The 24,991-nt window shown below is 38.3% G+C and overlaps 1 pseudogene; it reads right to left on the bottom strand.

Moving 5' to 3' along the window:
- Positions 1-5,127: 5,127 nt before the first annotated feature.
- LOC112868255 (14-3-3 protein zeta/delta pseudogene) lies at positions 5,128-6,272 on the bottom strand (annotated as a pseudogene).
- Between the last annotated feature and the right edge of the window lie 18,719 nt (positions 6,273-24,991).

The raw sequence follows: 24,991 nt of genomic DNA on the forward strand, positions 1-24,991 counted from the left end.
GATTTTTGTCTTTCTCTGACTAATTTCACTTAGCATAATACCCTCCAGTTCCATCCACATGGTTGCAAATGGCAAGATTTCATTCTTTTTGATTGTCGAGTAATACTCCAGTGTGTGTGTGTGTGTGTGTGTGTGTGTGTGTACACACACACACACCATAGCTTCTTTATCCATTCATCCATCAATGGACATTTGGGCTCTTTCCATACTTTGACTATTGTTGATAGCGCTGCTATAAACATGGGGGTGCATGTGTCCCTTCGAAACAGCACACTTGTATCCCTTGGATAAATGCCTAGCAGTGCAATTGCTGGGTCACAGGGTAGTTCTATTTTTAGTTTTTTGAGGGAACTCCATACTGTTTTCCAGAGTGGCTGCCCCAGCTTTCATTCCCACCAACAATGCAAAAGAGATCCTCTTTCTCTGCATCCTCTCCAACATCTGTTGTTGCCTGAGTTAATATTAGTCACTCTGATAGGTGTGAGGTGGTATCTCATTGTGGTTTTGATTTGATGATGAGTGATTTTGAGCATTTTTTCATGTGTTGGTTGGCTATCTGGATGTCTTCTTTGGAGAAGTGTCTATTCATGTCTTTTGTCCATTTCTTCACTGGATTGTTTTTTGGGTGTTGAGTTTGATAAGTTCTTTATAGATTTTGGATACTAACCCTTTATCTGATATGTCATTTGCAAATATCTTCTCCCATTACGTTGGCTGCCTTTTAGTTTTGCTGATTATTTCTTTTACTGTGCAGAAGGTTTTTGTTTTAATGAGGTCCCAGTAGTTCATTTTTGCTTTTGTTTCCCTTGCCTCTGGAGACGTGTTGAGTAAGAAGTTGCTGTGGCCAAGATCGAAGAGGTTTTTGCCTGCTTTCTCCTTGAGGATTGTGGTGGCTTCCTGTCTTACATTGAGGTCTTTCATCCATTTTGAGTTTATTTTTGTGTATGGTGTAAGAAAGTGGTCCAGGTTCATTCTTCTGCATGTTGCTGTCCAGTTTTCCCAGCACCACTGGCTGAAGAGACTGTCTTTATTCCATTAGATATTCTTTCCTGCTTTGTCAAAGATTAGTTGGCCATATGTTTGTGGGTCCATTTCTGGGTTCTCTATTCTGTTCCATGGATCTGAGTGTCTGTTCTTGTGCCAGTACCATACTGTCTTGATGATTACAGCTTTGTAGTATAGCTTGAAATCTGGGATTGTGATGCCTCCTGCTTTGGTTTTCTTTTTCAAGATTACTTTGGCTATTCAGGGTCTTTTCTGGTCCCATTCAAATTTTAGGATTATTTGTTCTAGCTCTGTGAAGAATGCTGGTGTTATTTTGATAGGGATTGCATTGAATGTGTAGATTGCTTTGGGTAGTATCGACATTTTAACCATATTTGTTCTTCCTATCCAGAAGCATGGAATCTTTTTCCATTTTTTTTTTTGGGTCTTATTCAATTTCTTTAATAAGCTTTCTATAGTTTTCAGTGTATAGATTTTTCACCTCTTTGGTTAGATTTATTCCTAGGTACTTTATGGTTTTTGGTTCAACTGTAAATGGGATCGATTCCTTGATTTCTCTTTCTGTGGCTTCATTGTTGGTATATAGGAATACAACTTATGGCTGTGCCTTGATTTTATATCGTGAAACTTTGCTAAATTCGTGAATCATTTCTAGCAGTTTTTTGGTGGAATCTTTTGGGTTTTCCATATAGATGGCTTTTATGATCTTGAGATATGATCCTTCTATCCCTACTTTCTTGAGGGTTTTTATCAAGAAAGGATGCTGTATTTTGTCAAATTCTTTCTCTGAATATATTGAGAGGATCATATGGTTCTTGTCCTTTCTATTATTGATGTGATGAATCATGCTAATTGTTTTGCAGATATTGAACCAGCCCTGCATCCCAGGTATAAATCCCACTTGGTCGTGGTGAATAATTTTTTTAATGTATTGTTGGATCTGGTTGGCTAATATCTTGTTGAGGATGTTTGCATCCATGTTCATCAGGGAAATTGGTCTATAGTTCTCCTTTTTAGTGGGGTCTTTGTCTGGTTTTGGAATCTAGGTATTGCTGGCTTCATAGAAAGAGTTAGGGAGTTTTCCTTCCATTTCTATTTTTGATAACACCTTGAAGAGAACAGGTGTTAACTTTTCCTTAAATGTTTGGTAGAATTCCCTTGGAAAGCCATCTGGCCCTGGACTCTTGTTTTTTGGGATATTTTTGATGACTAATTTGATTTCCTTACTGGTTATGGGTCTCTTCAAATTTTCTCTTTCTTCCAGTTTCAGTTTTGGTAGTGTGTATGTTTCTAGGAATTTTTCCATTTCTTCCAGATTGCCCATTGTATTGGCATATAATTGCTTATAAAATTCTCTTATTATTTTTTTTATTTTTTTTTTTTTAATTTTTTTTTTTTTCCAACGTTTATTTTTGGGACAGAGAGAGACAGAGCATGAACGGGGGAGGGGCAGAGAGAGAGGGAGACACAGAATCGGAAACAGGCTCCAGGCTCTGAGCCATCAGCCCAGAGCCTGACGCGGGGCTCGAACTCACGGACCGCGAGATCGTGACCTGGCTGAAGTCGGACGCTTAACCGACTGCGCCACCCAGGCGCCCCTAAAATTCTCTTATTATTATTTTTATTTCTGTGTTGGTTGTGATCTCTCCTCTTTCATTCTTGATTTTACTTACTTGGGTCCTTTCCTTTTTCTTCTTGATCAAACTGACTAGTGGTTTATCAATTTTGTTAATTCTTTCAAAGAACCAGCTTCTGGTTTAATTGTTCTACTGTTTTTTTTTGGTTTTGATAGCATTAATTTCTACTCTAATCTTTATTATTTCCTGTCTTATGCTGGTTTTGGGTTTATTTGCTGTTCTTTTTCCAGCTCTTTAAGGCATAAAGTTAGGTTGTGTATCTGAGATCTTTCTTCCTTCTTTGGGAAGGCCTGAATTGCTATAGACTTTCCTCTTATGACCACCTTTGCTGCATCCCAGAGGTTTTGGGTTGTGATGTTATCATTTTCATTGACTTCCATATACTTTTTAATTTCCTCTTTAACTTCTTGGTTAGCCCATTCATTATTTAGTAGGATGTTCTTCAGTCTCCAAGTATTTACCTTTCCAATTTTTTTTCTTCTGGTTGATTTCAAGTTTCATAGCATCATGGTCTAAAATATGCACAGTATGATCTCGATCTTTTTGTACTTAGGGCTGATTTGTGTCCCACTATATGGTCTATTCTGGAGAATGTTCTATGTGTACTGGAGAAGAATGTATATTCTTCTGCTTTAGGATGAAATGTCTGAATATATCTGTTAAGTCCATCTGGTCCAGTGTGTCATTCAAAGCCATTGTTTCCTTGTTTATTTTTGATTAGATGATGTGTCTGTTGCTGTGAGTGGGGTGCTGAAATCTCCTACTATTATGGTATTACTATCAATGAGTTTCTTTATGATTAATTGATTTATATATTTGGGTGTTTTCACAATTGGCACATAAATGTTTACAACTGTTAGGTCTTCTTGGTGGATAGACCCCTTAATTATGATATAATGCTCTTCTGCATCTCTTGAGACAGTCTTTATTTTAAAGTCTAGATTGTCTAATATAAGTATGGCTACTCTGGCTTTCTTTTGTTGACCATTAGCATGATAGATGGTTCTCCATCCCCTTGTTTTCAATCTGAAGGTGTCTTTAGGTATAAAGTGGGTGTCTTGTAAACAGCATATAGATGGATGTTGTTTTCTTATCCATTCTGTTACCCTATGTCTTTTGATTGGAGCATTGAGTCCATTGACATTTAGAGTGAGTACTGAAAGATATGAATTTATTGCCATTATGATGCTTGTAGAGTTGGAGTTTCTGGTAGTGTTCTCTGGTCCTTTCTAATCTTTGTTGCTTTTGGTATGTATGTATGTATGTATGTATGTATGTATGTATGTATGTATTTGTATTTTTATCTTTTCTCCCCTCAGAGAGTCCCCCTTAAAATTTCTTGTAGGGTTGGTTTAGTGGTCACAAACTCCTTTAATTTTTGTCTGTGAAAGTTTTTATCTCTCCTTGTATTTTGAATGACAACCTTGCTGGATACAGAATTCTTGACTGCATATTTTTCTGATTCAGCACATTGAATATATCCTGCCACTCCTTTCTGGCCTGCCAAGTTTATGTGGATAGGTCTGCGGCAAACCTAATCTGTCTTCCCTTGTAGGTTAGGGACTTTTTTTCCCCTTGCTGCTTTCATGATTCCCTCCTTGCCTGAGTATTTTGTGAATCTGACTATGATATGCCTTGTTGATGGTCGGTTTTTGTTGAATCTAATAGGGGTCCTCTGTGCTTCCTGGATTTCGATGTTTGTGTTTTTCCCCAGGTTAGGACAGTTTTCTGCTATGATTTGCTCACATAAACTTTCTACCCCTATTTCTCTCTCTTCCTCCTCTGGGACCCCTATGATTCTAATGTTGTTCCTTTTTAATGAGTCACTGATTTCTCTAATTCTTAAATCGTTCTCTTTTGCCTTAATCTCCCTCTTTTTTTTCTGCTTCATTATTCTCTATAAGTTTGTCCTCTATATCACTGATTCTCTGTTCTGCCTCATCCATCCTTGCCGCCGCGGCATCCACCCATGATTGCAGCTCAGTTATAGCATTTTTTATTTCATTCTGACTAGTTTTTACTTCTTTTATCTCTGCATAAAGGGATTCTAATCTATTTTTTACTCCAACTAGTATTCTTATTATCGTGGTTCTAAATTCTGGTTCAGACATCTTGCTTGTATCTGTGTTGGTTAAATCCCTGGATGTCGTTTCTTCATGCTCTTTCTTTTGGGGTGAATTCCTTCATTTTGTCATTGTTAAGGGAGAAAAGGAATTAATGAGGTAGAAAAATTAAAATTAAAAAATATTAAAATTAAAAAATTAAACACACACAAATTGAAAAAATTGTGCTAGATCCTAGGCGTGTTTTGGTCTGGGTGTTGAAAATGGTTTGACAGATTAGAGAAAAAATGGGAAAAAAAGGAAATCGTTTGAGAATTTGAAAAAAATGAATACACTGAAGTAGACTAAAATGAGATGATGGGAGTAAAATAGAATTTGAAAAAATTTACACAAAAGTATAGTAGAAAAAAATAAAAAATATATTTTTTTCTGGGACCAATTATCCCTTTTATTCCCCACCAGGACAAACCAATATGTAGGCAGTTTTCTTTGCTTAGACATGGAAGCAGTTTTAACACTGGCCCTTGTGAATCCACAATGTACCAAAAGTACTATGCCAAATGTTTATACTAGTATAAAAATTCCACATCCCCATATTGGCCACCTCAAGATGAAAACAGATAACTCCCTAAATGTTAACTTGCTCTACTCCCCTAATATTAAACATAAAAACCACATGGGAAATATAGAAATTCAAATAGAAGTAACATAAACCTGTTATAAATCGTAAACAAAAAACTATTTGTGGGACAGCATGGATGACAAATGGTCTGCTGTGTAAATTTTAGAATGAGGCAGACAAAAGTTGGAAGGCCGGTTAATTTTCCCCTCCTTCTGCTTCAGCTTCATCTCCTTGGCTATCCGATGTCCACAATGTCAAGTTGTCTCTCAGTAATTGCATTATTAGCGTGCTGTCTTTGTAGGACTCTTCACTTAATGTATCGAGTTCAGCAATGGCTTCATCAAAAGCTGTCTTTGCAAGAGAGCAGGCTTTCTCCGGGGAGTTCAGAATCTCATAGTAGAACACAGAGAAGTTAAGGGCCAGACCAAACTGATAGGGTGTGTTGGTTGCATTTCCTTTTTGCTGATCTCAAAAGCTTCTTGGTATGCTTGTTGTGACTGATCCACAATCCCTTTCTTGTCATCACCAGCAGCAACCTCAGCCAAGTAACAATAGTAGTTTCCTATCATTTTCAAAAGAAGACTTTGCTCTCTGCTTGTGAAGCATTGGGGATCAAAAACTTTTCCAAAGGAGACAGTACGTCATTGCAGATGTTTCTGAGCTCCGTCTCAGTTTTCTCTCTGTATTCTCGAGCCATCTGCTGTTTTTTCTCATCACCTTCCGTCTTTTGCTCAATACTTAAGATGACCTTCCAGGATGACCTGCGGGCTCCTACAACATTTTTATAAGCAACTGAGAGAAGATTCCTCTCATTGGATAATTCAGCTCCTTGCTCAATTACAGACTTCATGCAGGATGCCATGTCATCATATCGCTCAGCCTGCTTGGCCAGCTTGGCCGTCTGCACCAGCTCATTTTTATCCATGACTGGATGTTCTGTGTCTGGAGTGGGTGGTGGCGGACGGACGGACGGGGGCTCAGCAGTCTCAAGAAAAATATTTTTAATAGAAATTGAAAGTAAAAATGAAATTTTTCTGTTTCTGCATTCAAGAAAAAGAAAAGAAATGAAAAAGAAAAAATAAAAGGAAAAAAATCATTTGAAAATTTGAAAAAGGAAATACATTGAAGTAGACTAAAATAAAATGATGGAAGTAAAATAGAATTTGAAAAAATTTACACAAAAGTAAAAAAATATGTAAAAAATTAAAGAAAAATATTTTTAATAAAAATTGAAAATAAAAATGAATTTTTTCTCTTTCTGTATTCAAGAAAAAAGTGAAAAAGAGAAAAAAAAAAGAAAAGAAAGAAAATTGAATAGATGGACCTGCTAACAGATTGAAATAGGACTGAAATTACTTCATTTTCCCCTACAAGTCAGTCTTTGTAGTGCTTTATAGTCCATAAACTAAGCCGGCAGTGAGACTTGTGTTCTTGAAGAGCGAAGTTGGCCCAGTTGGGTGGGGCTCAGTGTAATGGCTCCATTCTGCACTACCTGGCACTGCTAGCCTACTGGGGTGGAGTGGTGTTGCGCTTGTAGGTGCCTATGCGCATGCGCAGGAGTGGTGAAAATGGTGTCACCCAGGTACTCAGTCTCTAGTATCAGAACTCTGTTCTCCCCGATCAGCAATCGCGCACCCGTCCTATCTTCAGCTTTCGTCCGCTCCCCGCTTTTTCACTGTCCGTGGCCAAGCCCCAGGTAATACCTCCCTCCTGAGTCTTGTCTCAGAGTCTTGTTTTCCCCAGCCCCTTCCTTCTGAAGGACTGCGGCTTTGACCTGTTCTGCCCCTCTGCGGGAGGGTCTCACCAAGCAATGGCCAAATGTTGGCTGCGCCGAGGAACGTTTGCTGGACCCTGCTGCTGCCAGTGCCCTGAGACTGTGGCCAGGTGCCAGCCCACCCCAGAAGAAGTTTGCAAGATAGTGTAGCAGCAACTTTTCAGGGATTATGGAAAATCACAACACACATTTGACATCAGACTCCACCCTTAATGACCTTGTTCCAGCGCCAGAGAATGTGGCTATTCTCGGGTCTGCTCAGACCAGGTGGCTTCAATAGTCTCTACCAAATGTCCTTCCAGCAGTGGAACCGTTTTTCCGCATGTGGCTCGAGAACCTCCTGGACCCCACTCTGCTCCTGGGGATTCGCCCTTCCCACCAGAGCACCGCCAGGTATCAAGCTGCAGAGTTGCAGACTTTGCTCTCCCCTTCTTTACGGTCTTAATGAAATTTAAACCCTCTCCTTCTCCTTTCTCCTTTCTCCTTTCTCCTTTCTCCTTTCTCCTTTCTCCTTTCTCCTTTCTCCTTTCTCCATTCTCCATTCTCCCTTTTTAGTTTAGTCCCTGTGGCTGTTTCCAATTTTCTACTTTCCCTCTAGCTGCTTTTGGGGAGGGCTGCTTTTCCGTATTCTCCCCCCTCCCCCCACTGTCTCTGTCCTCTCTCCGCCCACAAAAGCAACTCCCTGCCCGCTGAGGCTTCTCGCTCCCCAAGTTCACATCTCTGTGCCACGTACCTGCTAAATTCTGTGGTTCAGGTTGTGCAGATTGTTGTGTTAATCCTCCAATCAGTTTTCTAGGTGTGCAGGATGATTTAGTGTTGGTCTGGCTGTATTTCATGGACAGGAGACACACAAAAAACTTCCATCCTGTTCCTCCATCTTGGCTCCTCCCCTCAGTTTCATTCATCGTTTTTATTCTGTTTCATTTATTTCCATTCTGATTTTTATCATTTCCTTTTTCTACTAATTTTGGGCTTTGTTTTAGTTCCTTTAGAAGTCACATTAGATCATTTATTTGGGATTTTTCTAGTGTTTTGAGTTAGGCCTGTATCATTGTGAACTTCTCTCTTAGAACTGCTTTTGCTGCACAGATTTTGTAAAGTGTTCCATTTTCATTCGTTTCTTCTTTGATTTCTATTTGACCTACTGGTGGTTTTGTAGCATGTTCTTCATTTGCCGTATATTTGTGTGTTGTCTTACTGTAATTGATTTCTAGTTTCATAGTTTTGTGGTTGGAGAAAATGTGTCATATTATTTCATTCTTCTTGAATTTACTGAGAATTGTTTTGTAGCCTAACGTGATCTATTTTGGAGAATGTTCATGTATGTGCACCTGAAGAGAATGTGTATTCTGCAGTTTTTGGATGAGTATTCTGTATCTGTCTATTAAGTACATCTGATCTAACATGTCATTTAAGGCCAGTATTTCCTTATTGATTTTCTGTCTAGATGATCTATTCATTGATGTAAATGGAGTAGCAAAGTCCCTTACTATAATTGTTTTACTGTCAATTTCTCCCTTTATGTTTGTTAATATTTGTTTTTTATATTTAGGTGTTCTTGTGATGGGTGCATAAATATTTATGAGTATTGTATCGTCTTCTTGGATTGATCCCATTATCATTATGTAATTCCCTTCTTTGTCTTTTGTTATAATTATGGTTTTAAAATATATTTTTTCTTATGTGAGTACTGCTACTCCAGCTTTCTTTTCATTTTATATGCATGGAATATAATATTATTTTTATTATATATAATAATACATTTTTCCATTCCTTCACATTCACTCTGTGTCTTTAGATCTGAAGTGAATGTCTTCTAGGCATCATACGCATGGGTTTTGTTTTTTAAATCCATTCAGCCACCCTGTACCTTTTGATTGGAGCATTTCGTTCATTTTCATTTAAAGTAATTATTGATAGAAATGTACTTATTGCCATTTTAATTATTTTCTGGTTGTTTGATAGTTTTTCTCTGTTCCTTTCTTCTCTTGGTCTCTTCCTTTATGATTTGATGGTTTTCTGTAGTGTTATGTTTGGGTTCCTTTCACATTATTTTTTGTGTATGTATTGAAGTTTTTTTTCTTGGGGTTACCATGAGGTTTATATACATTGACATACATATGTGTGTGTGTATATATATATGTGTGTATATATATATATACATATATATATACACACACATATATATCATTTATGTTATTGATATATACATATATATGTATATGTCAATCTATTTTAATCTAGATAGTTGTTTAAGTCTGAATGCATTCTAAAAGCATTACAGTTTTACTTCTCCTTTACCACATTTTATGTTTCTGATGTCATATTTGACATCGTTTTTATGTTATGTATCCCTTACTACTTATTTTAGCTATAGTTACCTTTACTGTTTTTGTCTTTACCCTTCATACTAGCATCTTGAAGTGGCTGACCCACTGCCTTTATTATATATTTGCCTATATGGTAAGAAATTTTCCTTATATAGATTTCATAGACTTTTTAAAAAATTTCTAGCTATGACCTTTTCTGTTTCTCTTACAGAATACCCTTTAACACTTTTTTATGAGGCTGGCTTGGAGGTGATGACTCATTTAGTTCGCTTGTCTGGGAAAATCTTTCTCCTTGAATTTTGAATGATAGCCTTACTGGGTAGATTTTCTTCGTTGAAAGTTTTTCTCTTTCAGCACTTTACCTAAATCCTGCTGCTCTTCTAGCTTGAAAAGTTTCTGCTGAAATATCAGATGATTCTAAAGAATTTCCCATGTGACTATTTGATTAATATTCTTTGTTTATCTTTAGCCATCTTATGATTATGTCTTGGTTTAGATCTCTGTGTTCATTTTCTTTGGGACTCTATGCTTCCTGACCTGGTATCTGTTTCCTTCCCCAGGTTAGGGAATTTTTCAGCAATGGTTTCTTTAGTAACTATTTCGCCCTTTCTCTCTTTTCTTCTTCTGGGACCCTTAGAAATGTGAATATAAGAAATTTCATTTTGTCCCAGAGGTCCCTTAAATTATCCTCACTTTTAAATCTTTTAAAACAATTTTATTTTAGGGAGAGAGAGAGCACATAAGTTGGGGAGAGAGGCAGAGGGAGAGAGAGAGAGACTCTCAAGAGGGCTCCATGCTCAGCAGGGAGCCTGACACAGAGCTGAATCTCATGACCCTGGGATCATGACCTGATGCTAAATCAAGAGCCAGACATTCAACTGAAAGCGTCACCCAGACACCCCATCCTCATTTTTAAAACTTATTTTGTTTCTTTTTGTTGTTCTGATTGGGTGATTTCTACTCTTCTAACAAGTTGCTGGTCCATTTTTTTCTGTATCATCTGCTATTGATTCCCTCTGGTGTATTTTTCTTTTCAGTTTTTGTATTCCTCAGCACTTGGTTGGTTCTTTGTTATATATTTTAATTTTTTGTGGGGATTTTCACTCATGGTTCCACCATCCTTCTCCTGAGTTCAGTGGACATCTTTATTATCATTACGATGAACTCTTTATCAGGTAAATTACTTATCCCTTTTTCATAAGATTTTTTTTCTGGGGTTTTATCTTGTTCTTTCATTTAGAACATATTCCTCTGTCTTCTCATTTTGTTTGGCTTTCTGTTTGTTTTTATGAATTAGGTAGAACAGCTACCTCTCCTGGTCTTGAAGGAGTGGCCTTATGTAGGAGCGTTTCCTGTGTAGACTGCATGTACCTGACTGGAGAGGGTGCAGACTGGTGCGAGGGTCTTGGATCTTGCTGTATGGGGGCTACCTTGACAAGACAACTGGAGCTACAGAAGACATGATCCAGATGTCCCTTGGTGCGCCATACTAGGGCTTCCTTGGCAGGGTACTGCAGCAGATGCAGGCTAGGAAGATCCTGGGGTGTACCATGCTGGGACTGCCTTAGAAGACAGCTAGACCTGGAGTGGGCATGGGATAATGGGGTCCCTGGGCATGCTACACTGAGGCTGCCTTGGTAGAGTGGCTGGAACTGGAGCAAGCATGGGGCAAGGGATCTGGGTGTGCCACACTGGAGTTTTCTTTGCATGGCACCTGGATGAGGCACAGGCCAGTGAAGTCCCAGGATGCATTGCATTAGTCCTGCCTTGGGATGACTTGTTTGGGTGCATGCAGGCTGAGCATCAATTTTGGATTGAAGACTCCCAGTTTATGATATGTTCTTTTGTGCATAGTAACTTACTAAACACTATTTCACTGTCATGGTTTTAATCTTTATTGTTTTTGAATTTTTGACAACACACACCTGTGTCCTCTTTAAATCCAGCTGCCCATACTTGCCACTTCTGCTAGGGCAGTCATACATGAATTTCTTTTTCACAGGAGACAATTCCAGCTTACAGACATCTAGAGGAATCAGTCTATAAGTTGGACTAAGCCACTGCAATTGTTTCTCTAAAGTTTCAACTAAGAGACAAAGAGAAGGTAGTTAGTAAATTTCCTGAGCTGAAAGAACAATTGCAGTCAAGTCAATCCCATGTGAACTATGAAAGAGCAGGAAATGTGCAAGTGGATGATTTGGGCCTGCAGAGAGGGGAGCCTAGCAAACAGGGAGGTGGGGCAAGACCTGGTCAGTAACAAGTGTAAGAGATGGAAAGTGATACCCCTGAGTGAGTCCCTAACTTTCTGATTCCCAACTTCAGATTCCATGAAGCCTCACTACGCTTACATTCAAAATAATACTGTCAGTCTTTTTAGTAACCACATCCCATGACTTTGCTTTTGCAAGTTGGAGTATTCTTAACAGTCTGATCACACACCTAGAAAAGGACACAGCAAACTAAGGGAACACATTCAGATGGGGGAGATAGGACAGTGGCCTACTTCTTCAGACATCTGTGCTTTAAAAGGAACGTGCTTAAATGGGGACACTAGCTTCTAATCCTTTTGTTTTACCTTTACGGGATGAAACTTCTACCCTATGAATGAACTGGGATAAAGGAAATTGAGACTTAAGTATTTCTTTTTCTTTCTGTACCTGTGGCAAAAATTCTGTCTTATGAATGGTGGAAAGGTGGATAAAAGAGCCCCTGACTTCTCTGCCACACTTGCCAGGAACTTAGCCTGAAACATGTAGCTGGAGGGACACTGGTGAGAAATTCTAATGGCTGCCTCCTACAATAAAACACTGTATCCCTTGAGTGCGAGCTGACGGATGACAGTCCTACCTTCTTGTCTACCCATCCAGAGTGGAGCTTCTGTCCTGAGTTGAATGGGGAGAGGGAGTGGGCTATGGCTTATATGTCACAGGATCTAGCTGTTCTTAGCAAGATTTAATAGATTTTCATGAATAAATGTTTTTAGTCTATGATCTTTATGGACAACTTATTTGTCTTAATTAGAACAATTTAAAGAGATTTTTTATGTTTTTATTGAAGTATAACTAACATACAGTGTTATATTAGTATGTACAATATAATGATCCAAAAATTGTACACATTGCTCAGTGCTCATCCACTAAGTGTACTCATTATCCCCTTTACCCACCTTTCCTCTGTATTTGAGTCTGTTTCATTGTTGTTGTTTTCTTTATTCATTTGTTTTCTTAAGTACCATATGTGAGGGAAATCATGGTAGTTGTCATTCTCTGACTTACTTCACTTAGCATTATACACTCTAGGTTCATCTGTACTGTTGTAAATGGCAAAATACTTCATTCTTTTTTATGGCTGAACAATATTCCATTGTATATATATATATCACCTCTTTTTTATCCATTCATTTATTGATAGACACTTGGGTTGCTTCCATATCTTGACTACCGCACATAATGCTGCAGTAAACATAGGGGTGTAGATTTCTTTTCAAGTTACTGTTTTCATTTTCTTTGGGTAAATACCCAGTAGTAGAATTACTGGATCATATGGTAATTATATTTTTAATTTCTTTTAGGAATCTCCATACTGTTTTCCACAGTATTAGTGGCTGCACTAATCTGTATTCCCACCAAGAAAAGATTTTTTTATTTTTGTGTCCTCTCCAACACTTGTTATTTCCTCCCTTTTTGAATTTAGCCAATAAGACAGGTGTGAGGTGATAGCTCATTGTGGTTTTGATTTGCATTTCCCTGATAGCGATGGTTGAGCATCTTATCATGTGTCTGTTGGCCATCTATATGTTTTCTTTGGGAAAAGGTCTATTTAGGTCCTCTGCCCATATTTTAATCAAATTTTGGGAGTGTTGAGTTGTATAAGTTCTTTAAATATTTTGGGTATTAACCCCTGATTAGATATATCATTTTCAAATGTAGTCTCCCATTCAGTAGGTTGCCATTTTGTTTTGTCGATGGCTTTTTTGGTGTGCGAAAGCTTTTTGTTTTGATGTAGTCCCAATAGTTTAGCTTTGCGTTTGTTTCTCTTATCTAAAGTGATATCTAGAAAAATGTTTCTACGGCTAATGTCAAAGAAGTAACTGCCTATGTTTCTTCTAGGAGTTTTATGGTTTCATGTCTCACATTTAGGTCTTTTTAATCCACTTACAGTTTATTTTTGGATATGGTGTTAAAAAGTGATCCGGTTTCATTCTTTTGCATGTAGTTGTACAGTTTTCCCAGCACCATTAGTTGAAGAGACCATTTTTCCCCATTTTTAAAAATTTTTTTAAATGTTTGTTTATTTTTGAGAGAGAGAGAGCACACACGCAGGGGATGGGCAGAGAGGGGAACACAGAATTCAAAGCAGGTTGCAGGCTCTGAGCTGTCAGCACAGAGCCCTGAACCTACAAACCGTGAAGTCATGACCTGAGCCAAAGTCGATCACTTAACCAACTGACCCACCCGGGTGCCCCCATTTTTTCCCCATTTTCCCCCATTTTATATTCCTGCCTCCTTCATCGTAGATTAATTGACCATATAGGTGTGGGTTTATTTCTGGGTTCTCTCTTCTGTTTCATTGATTTATTTGGTTCTTTGTTTTGTTTTGTTTTGCCAGTACCCTACTATTTTGATTACTACAGCTTTGTAGTAAATCTTTAAATCTGGGATTGTGGTACTTTGAGCTTTGTTCTTCTTTCCCCAAATTGCTTTAGCTAGTGGGATCTTTTATGTTTCCATAGAAGATTTAGGATTATTTGTTTTAGTTCTGTGCAAAATGTTGGTATTTTGTAAGAATTTCCTTAAATCTGTAGATTACTTTGGGTAGTATAGACATTTTAACAATATTTGTTACTCCCATACATGAGCATGGGATATCTTTCCATTTATTTGTGTTATCTTCAGTTTCTTTCATCATTGTTTTGTAGTCTTCACAGCATTATGTCTTTCACCTTGTTGGTTAAATTTATTCCTGGGCATTTTATTTTTGGTGCAATTTCAAAAGACTTTAAGTAATTGTTTAAAATCATTTTCATCAGTTATGATGATTTTACCACAGAGTAGGGCCACAAAGCTCTTCCTATCACCATTCTAGAAGAGGGACTCCAATGAATATATTGTTAAGATTTCATAATTTCATACAATTCCTATTGTTTGTATCATGACTGTTACTTGCATTATCAGATACCATTTAAAAAGTAAAATATTTAAAGGAAAACATTAGTGTTTTAAAACTGGGGGAAATATGTTTAGCATATTTTCAGAGGATTTTTTTAATTACTAAAAGAATCATTTGTATTTCAACTACTTTCATATACACAGATGCTTCCAATCAGCTTGAGGGCACTTGAAAAGAGTTGATTCTTTTAAATATTCTAACTTCCCTTTTACAATCAATTCTTACACAAGATTTTGTAGCTTTCAGTCATGCCCCTGTCTAAAGTAGAATAATAATTCTTTCCTTTGTTTCTTGGCTAAGAATTCTTGAGGTCTCCATGGTATTCCTGCTTATGTTTGAACTCCATGGTATTCATCATGATTGTTTACTTGAAATGAAATTGATTCGGAATTGATGTGTGTCAAAACTGTGAACAATCTGAGACTTTACCATGCTTACAAGCTAACAGGTTAGCATACCACACTTTTCATGGATGCTGGCAGAAGACCCAAGATTCTTAGATGAAACAGAAAGCATAATTCATTAGAGCAACAGCCATAGTCACGTTATCATCATTTTATTTTGGTTACTTGAGCCCCAGTTCCCACATGACAACACCATGAGGGTCGGGTGACTTTTGCATTATAGGAGAGGAATCCTCAGTTTAGAAAACCCAAATCTTGTATATTTTACAAGAGTATTGCCTCAACTTTGCACCAGAGAGAGGCATTATATTTCTTACACTGGACAGTAAATAAATCTGCCTTTTATTACAGAGGGAGACACTATCTTTATCTTTCAAGATTGTTTGCGATACAAATATTCTTGAAAAGATAGTCTAAAACATAGCTAGTCAGTAGTGCTTGTACATGCAACACGTACATAAATGTGAGACTCGTGGAAAACAGTCTCCCAGCAGTGTGAATCATTTAGTTTCAATGTTTTTACAATGACAACCTAATCAAAAAGCAGCGCCTGAAAATGGGAACTTCATTGGAAACTGTTTCATACAGGTGACGTTTCATTTACCTGAAGTTTATACTTGCAGGTGCCAAAATTTCCAACGATAAGCACTTGTGATGGAAACATTCAAAATATATATAACAAATTATTATGTCATTTTCAACAGATGGTAGAAACACACAGACATTTATTAGTATGGACACACAACATGATAGTTATAACCTATTCTATAAGATCACAGTGCTTTGGGGAGATCTGACTGGTGCTTACATAAAAGGCTCCCCCAAAGCAAGTATGACAGCATGCTTGACAATTGTCTAACTAGTATGTATGACAACATGACAATTGTCTAACTCGTCTAACTCAGTTGGCTAAATCCTCAGAACCAATAGTTATTTAGGAATTAAACCAACCCTTCTAAGAGTGAAGGAATTCTAGGATCTTATACTTTGCCCTGGAGTGGTAAAAAAATAAATGCATTTATAATATATTAGCCAATCTGTATCTTAAATATCCTGAATTTTAATTAATGAAAACCCATTACTAATACCCACTAAGTTGAGAAAAACCCACTAATTTCATCAGTGAAAACTCATTTAAAAATTTGGTGTGCTAAATAACAAAACATCCAGTGTGGATCAAAATAGTTAAAAATGCTTATAGTGTCTGGGTCTTTTCATATTAAATGCTGGAAAATGTATTCTTGATCAGGGTGAAACTTATCTCCTCAAAAAGTGTGGACTAAACTCCTCAAACTAAACATGCATATGCACTGTCAGTGCTGCATACAGTGTAAGTTACAGACTTCATGGTACGGGGTTACTGTTAATTCCATTTTGTAGCTGAGGAAACAGAGGCACAGACTGGTTATGGAACTTGCTTAGCGTCATAAAGACAAGAAATGGCAGGCCTAGTTCAGAGTCAGCATCCAGTTCTGTTGAATGCTATAATTCACTGCTGGGTTCTGCTGCATCTTTAATTTTTTTCCCCATATGCTGTCTCTACCAAGCAGTCGATTTCCATTATTTACTTCTTTTATGGGTCTCCTTTTCCTGCTTCTACTAGTTAGCAAATTAAAATTCTCTGGGAGCTGAAAATCCAGATATATGAGTTGTTTGGGCTTTTTGCAATCAGTAGGATTGAATGAAAAGAGTAGGCCCTGGATTTGGTACTGAGGCCTTGTGAAAGCTGCTTCCTGGATTCCTAAAGGCTGTGGAAATCTGTCCTCTCTGTAAGTGGCTTGTGACTGTGTTTAATTTTAAGGTTAACAAAGGGGGAAATGGGAGCAGGTGATGGCTGGGTTGCACTTGATGACTTTGGGTGAACGTTTCTGTGGTGACCGTCTGGTATTGTGTAAGGATGATTATTAATTCCAGCTATCAGCAGGGCCCAAGTCAGATTAATCTCCATATGGCAGAGAGGCACAAGAGATGTGAGTGTAACCATCGATATACACAGGTCTCAACCTTATCTACATGCTGGCATGGAGCATGTCAGTTTTTAATTCTTCTCTGGGAATATATCATTTGATTCATGTGTGAAAGATCAGTGAGGGAGGTGTATAAATCGCACTTTTGTTCAGCCTCCTGGGCAGTTTGAGCCTGCTAATTTCTACAGCATGCATGATATATAACAGAACAGCAACCTTTCAGATTTACAGTCTCTCCTTTGAGTCAAAATTAAGCAGGCAACCATTTATTAACATTTCAAAGACAAAGACCTATGTTCTGGTTAGCACTACAAGTTTAGAGAATTTTGATGAATGAAAAGCCCTTCTCAATCTCTTTACCCAAGGTGTTCATTTGTGAGTATGTGCAAGCATATGTGAGTGTTGGAGAGTGTGTGTTGGAGAGTTGTGTATACCCCTGGTATACACAAGGCTTACTCTCTCACTTCAGTTAGGTCCCTGGTCAAATGTTCTTTATCTGCTAGGTTTTCCCTGACCATACTTTGTTAAATAAGACTCCTCCCCATCCTCCACTGTCACTTCTCTTATGCCATCTTTATGTACCTTCATAGAATGTATTGCCACTCAATACATACATCTATTCTGGCTGTCAGACTCTCTACTTAGACTCTGAGCTCAATGAGAGCAAGGACTCTGTCTCACTCCATGATCACATCCTTAGACCCTAGAAGAGTACCTGGCACACAGTAGGGATTCAGTGAGGATTTGATAAAGGAAAATGAAATGTTTGCAAAGTTTGTTCTGTGCTTTCGATTGGCAATGGAGAATAGGCAATTAATGTCATTCAACATTCAAAGTAAAGGACTTTAATTTGCACAGTGCTGTTGGCAAAAAATATTTCATTTAACTGCCATTAGCCCTTGTCCTGGAATGACTCCATGCTGTTGAATTGCAAATATTTCTGCTTTCATTTGGAAGAATCAGTGAAATTGTGTGATAGCAACTGAATTTTTCCTTTTTTTTTTTTTTTTTTTTAACATGCGATTTGCTATCTATAGAATAACTAGATTATCCCTAATGGTAAAACACAAATAATAAGCATTTTGATCCAGACAAGTTGGAGAAAGGCCAAAAACTAATAAAAGTAAAGGGATAAAATAACACAGCCTCCTCAGATTAAGTAAATTGACTATATAATGAGAAAAAAAGTTTAGTTACCAGTGGCCCCAAAATGAAACATTAGTAATGTTTATTACTAGAAACCTGGAGAACCTAAAATTATTCTATTATTTTTCTTTAATGCTTAATTTAACCAGTAGTCATAATGATACAGAAAACCTTTCAGGGAAGAAGGTCATTATGAAAAAGGTGGAATTTGCTCCATAATTCTGAGATATTGCAAATGTTACTAAATACTCATATTCTACAGTACTCTGTTTTCCACAGCCACCAGACTTTATGAAACAATTCTTTTTAAGTCTCCATCAAAATAGGCAAAATTTTCCTTTTGCCAAAATTTGTAGCTGAATTCTAAAATTCAGTAGACAAGGGCTCCCAACATATTTCGTACTTCATGTCCTGTGTCCAGGATGTAGTGGAGGCCAAGATGAGGTAAGTATTTAGATTGTTCACCAGTCACAGGAAAGCACACGCAGCTTGAGCCACACACACTCAGAGACCATTGTCAAAGGCTGTTCCTACCCAGGATTCTCAGTTGTTTATCTCTATCCAAATTCATTATGATTTTCCTCTCACTTGTAAAGGTCTTCCCTCATCCCTCATTTCCTTCCCAATCTTCAACCCACCTATAATTTGTGACCCAATTCCATTCTTCCTTGGGAAGTCCTGCCTGGCTACTCTAGCTCATGAGTATGAATGCTCAGTGCCATATAGAATTATAAAGAGGAGATATTGATAAGTATTTATTGAGCTCTTACAATGTGCTGAGACTGCAGGTTACCAATATTATCTCACTTAATCTTCCTAATAACCTGTGAGGTAGATAGTATCATCATCCACGTTTTTTTTGCAAATGACGATTAGAAGGATTAGCGAATGTCTGAAACCATTTGCTCTATAGAGGTGAGGCCTGTGGTCAAACCAAGGGAATTTCCACCACACATAACTTAATTTCCATGCTGCTGTATAGTTATTGTTGTCTCATGTCTCATTTTTTTCCTGCCAAACTGGATCATAAGGTTCTTTAAGCAAGAAACCAACCCTATATTTCTTTAGTACACTGCTTAAAGATTTTCATGATTGCCCAGTAGACATAAGTAAATAGTTGCTGATTGTTTGATAGAGTGGTCTAAGACAATTTCCTTTTTCACAGTCCCAGAGAGATGACCATCACATCTTGTCTATTGTTTCCCTTTTTTTATTTCTCGACCATCCCTTGAGGCCGTTTGTTTACTAACAGAGATGAGTTGTTTGATTTACCCAAACCCAACATAAGGCAATGCTTTTTCTCAGTGACTTAATGGCTAGGCTAGATAATGCTTGTTCCTTTATTCATTTCTTATGGAAACTACTTAAGACAGCTTCAGTCTCCAAAGACATTCATCTTTGCCAGCCCCATTCATTGCTCTGTAATCAACTGTAGAGTATTTGAGCCCTCTCAAAACAATAGAGAGGAAAACCCAGTTTACTCTCCCCCTTTAAAGGTATGGAAACTGAGACTAGTTGGCCATAGCAGGTATCATGCTTCCCAAAAATTGGTCCTTGGCTTCTTTCACTGAACTATTATTGGGCCACTGCAAAAGCCATGGAGGATACTGCATGAGGGCTCATTCCTTGACTCTCCTGGACCTAGAGTTCTATGCAAATATCAACAAAGCAAGGTAAAAGGTAACAATCTTTTAAGAGTTCAGAGAAGGCAGAGTATACTCAGTGTGGACTTAGGATAGTCAGGTATAACTCCTCAGAGGAAGGTATAAGTGACTTGGTAATTAAGGGTTGTGCAAGATTTTGACAGGAGAAGATGGAAAGGGGTTGTGGACTAGAACAGTATAGAAGTGGTAACACCAAAGCTATACTTGGAGAATATTTGACAATATGAGAATATTGGCTAGAGGAAGGTCCTCGTGGAAGAGTGGGGAGAAAATTACCTCTTCCAGAGATCCACACATCTGAGGAAAAGCCTAAGAAAATTTTCAGTTGGAAATATCAAAGTTTTTGAGCATGAAGGTGATGTGATAGAGGTGTTTTGTGAAAATTTATCTAATTGTGGCTGGCGAGTTCAACTTGAGTGGAAAGTAACTGGAAGTAGGCCATCCAACTTAGAGGCAAATTTAGATGCTTTAGGGCCTGTTTACTTCAGAGCTCCCACACATTACGATGAAGCCAGTTAGTATCTTATGACTCAGAGAAGTGAGATTTAATTTTTGATCTAAACATTTTCCTGGTAAAAGGAAAGAGGGATTTTGATGAGGGAGATCTGTTAGACATGGAGATGCTCTACCCACATACCCCTTCAGCGAAGGACTTGATGGTCCTTGAAGGACTTGATGCCCACAGTAGTGGGCAATAAGGCCATCGGGTAACCTCCAGCTCTCAGCATGTTCAGGATCTAAGCCAAGAGCTACTCAGGGCATGCTTCCTGGTGGCTAAGTAAGGCAGGGTATAAGGTATGGCCATTTCTCAAGATGCAAGACATCCTGATGAACAGAGGAGTGAGTTGCAGTTTTGTGGGACCTGCACTGAAATTCAGTTTTTCCCTTTCCTCAAATCTGCTTCCAAATCTCAATGATTAACTCAATGGATATTTAGTTTCTCACATAATGCATGTTCATAGCAGGTGTTCTGGGATTTCTGATCTTGCTTTGCTTATGTTTTGGATCTAGGATCTTGTTGGACAGACTTCCAATACTGTGTACCTCTTCACTCAGTTATTCTCTTTGCTGTGCATTATGGTGATGGCCACAGCAGAGGGAAAAAGAATTCTGGAAGGTCTCACATTCAAATACTTTAGCCTGGAAATGGTATGTGTGACTTCCATTCATGCTTACCAGCCAGAAGTAGTCACTTAGACTCACCCCACTGCCTGGAAGTGTAGGAAGTGCAATCTTGTCATTAACCAAGAGGAGGAGGGACCTAGAAATATTTGATCAAGTCCACAAATAACAAAAATATTTGCATTTTTCTTTCCTTCTCACTAATGTCCTACTTTTATTATTTTCCAATTGGCTGCCTGAACTTAAAACCTGCCAGCATGCCCACAGACACTGCTGAGGGTTTTTAAGAATCCCCTGGGACTGTGGATCATCAAGAGACTTCTCCCCTCTGTCTAAAATAGGGTGTAAAACGCTGTGCTTCTGCGGATCCATCCCTCCGGTGGGTCTGACTCCCTCCCGGTGCCGCAGGGCCCTCCCGAACTGGATCTCTGAAGGAAAAGTGAGCTGAGCCTGCCCCTCCCGCCCCTGTGCACCTTGCCTATCCACCCCAGCTAATACGCCAGATCCCCAGCACCACAAGCCTGGCAGTGTGCAAGTAGCCCAGATGGGCCACGCCACCCCACAGTGAATCCCGCCCCTAGGAGAGGGGAAGAGAAGGCACACACCAGTCTGACTGTGGCCCCAGCAGTGGGCTGGGGGCAGACATCAGGTCTGACTGCGGCCCGCCCACCAATGCAAATTATTCAGGACAGCACAGGGGAAGTGCCCCGCAGTCCTGCACCACTCCAGGGACTATCCAAAATGACGAAATGGAAGAATTCCCCTCAGAAAAACGTCCAGGAAATAACAACAGCCAACGAACTGATCAAAAATGATTTAAACAATATAACAGAAAGTGAATTCAGAATAATAGTCATAAAATTAATTGCTGGGCTTGAAAACAGTATAAAGGACAGCAGAGAATCTCTTGCTACAGAGATCGAGGGACTAAGGAACAGCCAGGAGGAGCTAAAAAATGCTATCAATGAACTGCAAATTAAAATGGAGACAACTACAGCTCGGATTGAAGAGGCAGAGGAGAGAATAGGTGAACTAGAAGATAAAATTATGGAAAAAGAAGAAGCTGAGAGAAAGATAAAAAAAATCCAGGAGTATGAGAGGAAAATTAGAGAACTAAGTGATGAACTAAAGAGAAATAATATACGCATAATTGGTATTCCAGAGGAGGAAGAGAGAGGGAAAGGTGCTGAAGGTATACTTGAAGAAATAATAGCTGAGAACTTCCTGGATCTGGGGAAGGAAAAAGGCATTGAAATCCAAGAGGCACAGAGAACTCCCTTCAGACGTAACTTGAATCGATCTTCTGTACGACATATCATAGTGAAACTGGCAAAATACAAGGATAAAGAGAAAATTCTGAAAGCAGCTAGAGATAAACGTGCTCTAACATATAAAGGGAGACCTATAAGACTCATGACCGATCTCTCTACTGAAACTTGGCAGGCCAGAAAGGAATGGCAGGAGATCTTCAATGTGATGAACAGAAAAAACATGCAGCTGAGAATCCTTTATCCAGCAAGTCTGTCATTTAGAATAGAAGGAGAGATAAAGGTCTTCCCAAACAAACAAAAACTGAAGGAATTCGTCACCCCTAAACCAGCCCTACAAGAGATCCTAAGGGGGATCCAGTGAGACAAAGTACCAGAGACCTCGCTACAAGCATGAAACCTACGGACATCACAATGACTCTAAACCCATATCTTTCTATAATAACACTGATTGTAAATGGACTAAATGCACCAACCAAAAGACATAGGGTATCAGAATGGATAAAAAACAAGACTCATCTATTTGCCGTCTACAAGAGATTCATTTTAGACCTGAGGACACCTTCAGATTGAGAGTGAGGGGATAGAGAACTATTTATCATGCCACTGGAAGTCAAAAGAAAGCTGGAGTAGCCATACTTATATCAGACAAACTAGACTTTAAATTAAAGGCTGTAACAAGTGATGAAGAAGGGCATTATATAATAATCACAGGGTCTATCCATCAGGAAGAGCTAACAATTATAAATGTCTATGCCCCAAATACAGGAGCCCCCAAATATATATAACAATTACTCACAAACATAAGCAACCTGATTGATAAGAATGTGGTAATTGTGGGGGACTTTAACACTCCACTTACAGAAATGGATAGATCATCTAGACACACAGTCAATGAAGAAACAAGGGCCCTGAATGATACATTGGATCAGAGGGACTTGACAGATATATTTAGAACTCTGCATCCCAAAGCAACAGAATATACTTTCTTCTCAAGTGCACATGGGACATTCTCCAAGATAGATCACATACTGGGTCACAAAACAGCCCTTCATAAGTATACAAGAATTGAAATCATACCATGCATACTTTCAGACCACAATGCTATGAAGCTTGAAATCAACCACAGGAAAAAGTCTGGAAAACCTCCAAAAGCATGGAGGTTAAAGAACACCCTAGTAAAGAATGAATGGGTCAACCAGGCAATTAGAGAAGAAATTAAAAAATATATGGAAACAAATGAAAATGAAAATACAACAATCCAAACGCTTTGGGATGCAGCGAAGGCAGTCCTGAGAGGAAAATACATTGCAATCCAGGCCTATCTCCAGAAACAAGAAAAATCCCAAATACAAAATCTAACAGCACACCTAAAGGAAATAGAAGCAGAACAGCAAAGACAGCCTAAACCCAGCAGAAGAAGAGAAATAATAAAGATCAGAGCAGAAATAAACAATATAGAATCTAAAAAAACTGTAGAGCAGAAAAACGAAACCAAGAGTTGGTTTTTTGAAAAAATAAACAAAATTGATAAACCTCTAGCCAGGCTTCTCAAAAAGAAAAGGGAGATGACCCAAAGAGATAAAATCATGAATGAAAATGGAGTGATTACAACCAATCCCTCAGAGATACAAACAATTATCAGGGAATACTATGAAAAATTATATGCCAACAAACTGGACAACCTGGAAGAAATGGACAAATTCCTAAACACCCACACGCTTCCAAAACTCAATCAGGAGGAAATAGAAAGCTTGAACAGACCCATAACCAACGAAGAAATTGAATCAGTCATCAAAAATCTCCCAACAAATAAGAGTCCAGGACCACATGGCTTCCCAGGGGAGTTCTACCAGATGTTTAAAGCAGAGATAATACCTATCCTTCCCAAGCTATTACAAGAAATAGAAAGGGAAGGAAAACTTCCAGACTTATTCTATGAAGCCAGTATTACTTTGATTCCTAAACCAGACAGAGACCCAGTAAAAAAAAGAGAACTACAGGCCAATATCCCTGATGAATATGGGTGCAAAAATTCTTAATAAGATACTAGCAAATCGAATTCAGCATATAAGAAGAATTATTCACCATGATCAAGTGGGATTCATTCCTGGGATGCAGGGCTGGTTCAACATTCGCAACTCAATCAACGTGAGACATCACATTAATAAAAGAAAAGATAAGAACCATATGATCCTGTCAATCGATGCAGAAAAGGCCTTTGACAAAATTCAGCAACCTTTCTTAATAAAAACCCTCGAGAAAGTCGGGATAGAAGGAACATACTTAAACATCATAAAAGCCATTTATGAAAAGCCCACAGCTAACATCATCCTCAATGGGGAAAAACTGAGAGCTTTTTCCCTGAGATCAGGAACACGACAGGGATGTCCACTCTCACCGCTGTTATTTAACATAGTGTTGGAAGTTCTAGCATCAGCAATCAGACAACAAAAGGAAATCAAAGGCATCAAAATTGGCAAAGATGAAGTTAAGCTTTCACTTTTTGTAGATGACATGATATTATACATGGAAAATCCGATAGACTCCACCAGAAGTCTGCTAGAACTGATACATGAATTCAGCAAAGTTGCAGGATACAAAATCAATGTCCAGAAATCAGTTGCATTCTTATACACTAATAATGAAGCAACAGAGAGACAAATAAATAAACTGATCCCATTCACAATTGCACCAGGAAGCATAAAATACCTAGGAATAAATCTAACCAAAGATGTAGAATATCTGTATGCTGAAAACTATAGAAAGCTTATGAAGGAAATTGAAGAAGATATAAAGAAATGGAAAAACATTCCGTGC

Source organism: Puma concolor, chromosome D3 (assembly GCF_028749965.1).
Source record: "Puma concolor isolate L17-30 chromosome D3, mPumCon1.1.hap2, whole genome shotgun sequence".
Lineage (NCBI taxonomy): Eukaryota > Metazoa > Chordata > Mammalia > Carnivora > Felidae > Puma > Puma concolor.